General features: G+C 32.8%; 1 protein-coding gene across 35 annotated transcripts in view; it reads right to left on the bottom strand.

Annotated features, from left to right (window-relative positions):
* The window catches only part of ADGRL2 (adhesion G protein-coupled receptor L2), a 396,395-nt gene that overhangs the window by 188,337 nt on the left and 203,652 nt on the right, over positions 1-4,406 (bottom strand). The gene's annotated exons all lie outside the window — the stretch shown is intronic.

Raw genomic sequence — 4,406 nt, 5'->3', positions numbered from 1 at the left:
TCTAAATCCAGGGCAACAATCAACAGAGGCGTGGATTGATGTAAAACACCTACAAAACAATGCAAAGTGTGGACAGAACAAGCATTTCATGATCCAAAAAGACAGGAAATACCTTTGAGAACAAAATAGAGATTAAATAAGTCATAGTTTCAAAATCAGTTTAAAAACAGCTATCTTAATCATACGTATTTCACATTTTCAACTTGCATTTGCACTAATTTTTAGCCAATAACTGTCAATAAATATTGATATAACAAAGGAAAAGAATATAAATGGCAGCCTTATGTATGTATATGTATATATAACGTGACTACAAAAGGAGTTAAAGAGCATTATCTAATAGCTGAAAGAGCAAAACAAAACCATTTTGCTTTTAGTAAGAGCCTCATGGTATAGTCTTCTTCACTACTACAATGGCTAAAGATTTTATTTTTCTTCCAGAAAAAGATACAGAGTTGTACCTGATCTTGTTCTAACAAAATAATATGTATTTGAATTGACCTTAGTCTAAAATTAACCATCTTTTCAACTTCTCCCATATCTCATGGCCAAGAACTAATAGTTTGTTTTTATCTATTTTTTTTCTACTGTCAGATAAAAAAACGTATTTTAAGTTACTCAATGCATCTTAAAACAGAATTAAAATTTGGTCAGTATTTCAGAAAGTTAACTTCTGCTTAACCTGCCTGCTTTTTACTATTACATTTCTATTTTTGTTAAAGTATTGCGCCTATCCTTAAAAAAACTCTCCCAAAGATTTTTCAGCTTTAAGTAGGCTTCTTTGAAGGCAACTAATTTCAATACTGAAATTCAGAGATTAAAGTGTAATCCCTGTGTGTGAATTTAAATGTTTTTAATGTACTTCTCACAGATTGGAAAAATCAATGACAAGACCAACAAGGGCTCGTTTTGCTCAGCATACGTTTTCTTGTCAGGTAGTGATTAATGCTGTGCTCTGTAGAGGGAGACATTACATCCGGGCTAAAACAGACCTAAATTTTACCCTCAGGCAGAAATCTGATTTAAACATCTCTATTTAAAGTGACATTTGTCCTCCCTTTTCAACTGGTTTCCCCTGAAATTCCAGGAAGTTGACTTCATGACCTAAAAACAGCCGGGTGGCTGAGCGCAGCAGTTGGGCCTGTTTCTGCACTTCAGGAAATCTGGGTGCCAGAATGAATCAAGGTGGTAGGTAACAAAACAGGTGCCCAGCTATCTCGCTATTTGCTATGATGAATCCCATGTCACTTTACTGCTGTANAAGAATATTTAATAAAAAATTCTTTGATAACTCGCAAAGAATGTCAGTTAATTTAAACTAAAAAGCAGTTGCCAATTAACTTCTTTGTTATAAATATCCCCAATATAATACCTTTTTAACAATAATTAACATTTCAATAACATTTTCTTTGCAGTGGTTTCAAATTTCACTATTTTTTAAAAACCAGTAGTGTACCTTCAGATTAAAGACAGAACAAGCAGAACTTACCTTAGCTGTGCCTTTCCAATAACCTCACAGAAGTTATGTACTCCGTGACAGTTACTGCTCCTCTAGTAACAAATTTCCTGGAACGAATTCTCTAGTAACCCTTACCTCACTGTGGAGGAAGGTGCGGTATTTGAGGGAAATGGGTAATGAACTGTAATATTGGATTCCATTTTCCGGTGCCTTTTATATTTAGCACCAGCTATGATTAGGAATCTCTTTTAATCTTATTAAGACAATGAAGTCAAGTTGGCAGTACAGGAGCCTATCAATAACTCTATAGACAAGATGCATTTGTATACTTTTATGAACCGTACCATCATAATTGGGTTGAAATATAATTGCTATCGCAAGCATTCTCTTACCCTGATGTGAAAATGCCCCGCATCAATGTTGCACTGCCTTAAGATAATACCTGACCATGCTGAGAGGGTGAGACTTCTATAAAAGCCCATGCCCGTACCAGGAATCTCTTTATTAGACAAGTTTCCTTACTTAGAGGGTCATTCTGTGCAACAATAACAATCTGACTTTTCGCATTAGTAAAGATTAGCTAATAAAATAATAAATCCACAACAATGAATTTCATTAAGAAACAAAGCCTCTTAAATCTCAAAATAAATATTTTTGTCAATTCACTCCTTGGTAATCTAAGGGGAAAATGAAGTATTACATCTCTTTTCATAGATGCCTAAGTGTGAAACCTTTCTGTTTTTTTCAACAAGCAAATTCTGAAATACTTTTACACCAAAATGTAAAAACACAAATAAAGATTCATTTTTCAGAATTTAATATAATATCCTATAATTAAATTTCCTGATGGACGTATATACACATGTGAAAAATTTTGCTCACTAAAAAGAGCCACGTGCATCTCAACGCTTTTTTTCTACCCTGATTATCAAAACACCTAACTGCAAAACTCTCAAGTATTTCTGAGTACGCAGCTTATATTTCTTAGAAATTTAGTTGACACATGGTTCATAAACAGAATTCAGTTTTTAATCTAGTACTGTCAACCTTGCCTGCATTCACTTTTTTCCAAGTTAGTCAGCAGCTTTCTAAACCATTTAATATTAGGTCCTTACTGGTAAGTTTCCCTGTTTAAGTGTCACTACACTAATCAGTCCATTACTGCAAGTAAAAATCACTAATCCAAAGTGATCATTTTTATTTTTAGAAAAGAACATATGCAACTCATCTAATTTGATCTGTTAATTAAATGTAGAGGAATGTAATTTACTACTGTTTAGTGATCGTTTTATAATATTCAACATAATCTGGAAAATTATCTTTAAAGTTTGGATCTCTCTTTTAACAGTTATTAGATATTTTAAAAAGACATGGTTCTGCAGTCATCCCTCCAGAGTGTTAGCCAATCATTAAAAAAAAAAGGTAGACTCTCAAAATGAATCTGATTCATTATCTTCATTATCTTTTCAAGTTATTTTTACTAATTAAGAAAAGGTAAAAAGCACATTTGTTAATCTGTGAATACAGGAAATAATACCTAGCGTTTAGTATATTAAATTACATTATAATTGGCTAATCCCAAAATGCTTTACGTTCCTTAGAACAATTTTTGCCAAACGAAAATAAATAATGTTAAAATAATATAATATTCAAAAGAGAAATTACCAATTTACACTGCCTTGATTATTTTATCTCATATACAAGCTCCCTCTGCAGGTAGTAACAAGGGTTAGCAAAAATATTTGAAACATGTAGGCAGTTGCAGGTCACCATTGTATATAAATACTATTATCTAGCATTGTTCCCTGCTCCTTACCAATTATCTGATTAAAATACCTGCTCCTGAAAATTTGTGGTTCAACATGATTATTCTTGTCCTTCATCTTGGTTAAGAATGCAGCTTGAGCAGGCAGGATACACAAACTTTTCAGTCACCCAAGAGCTACTCTCACAAAGTGTATTTCAAGGAAAAGAAAATATTACTTTGCTTACACAGCACCAGCCTAAAATGACAGACCACCCAAAACAAAGCTGTCCAACCCATTTATCTGATGCATCTTCTGATTGCAAAGTAAACAATCAAAGGTGGCATTTTAGGATTAATTTGCAGTGAAAGAGATAAAGGATCGATTTTGAACAAATGCAGTAACAAGTACATTTTCTTCTTATTTAGAATAATCTAAAACTTAAAGCCAGAGAATATTTGCCTCTGAAAAAATCTATTTTCATTAATTCAAAAAAAAAAAAGAAAAAGAAAAATGTATTTGGTTCGCAGAATGTTCTCTACCCTTCTGTATTATTTTTTTCAGATTCTGTTTTAGATTCCTGTTTACACACTCTCCTCTGCCATATTCCTTTCCCCAGGTATAGAGATAAGATCCATCTCAGCCAAGGGAGCAAAAAAAAAAAGTTAGGAACCATTTTATGATCTTGCGGGCAATGCTGATGCCCCCTCTTTTAAAATTTCCCCCTTGCAGAAACTTGAGGCAAACCCTGTTTGACGAAAGTATTATTTTTTAAAAACTAGTAACTTTATTAAACAAGTTAAAATTATAAATGATATATTAACTTTCATGCTAAAACATACAGAACTATCTATCATACAGAGATTATCAGTAAAATTTTGTTCCACTTAAAGAAAATAGAGTTAAGGGAAAAAGCAATTTATAATAAGCAGTGCTTTTTAGTGAGTTTTTTGCTAAAAGAAATAAAATTGTTTGACTTATATTTTTAAATAATGAGGCTGCAGACCTAGTTTAAAACCAGTAACAATACGAGAAGTGGCTTCCATCAAGGCTATGAGTGTCACACACAGCCTTTGCAGCAGAAAAAAACAAAGAGGGTGAAGGTCCCTATTATTGTCTACAGCTCTCAAGAGGAAGCCCAAAATATCCAAATAGCATCTTTCTCATGACAAGGACAAAAACAGCTAAATGTTCTTAGTAAA

The sequence above is a fragment of the Hipposideros armiger genome, unplaced genomic scaffold (assembly GCF_001890085.2).
Source record: "Hipposideros armiger isolate ML-2016 unplaced genomic scaffold, ASM189008v1 scaffold_115, whole genome shotgun sequence".
Taxonomy (NCBI): Eukaryota; Metazoa; Chordata; class Mammalia; order Chiroptera; family Hipposideridae; genus Hipposideros; species Hipposideros armiger.
This window is presented reverse-complemented; position numbering and strand designations above follow the sequence as displayed.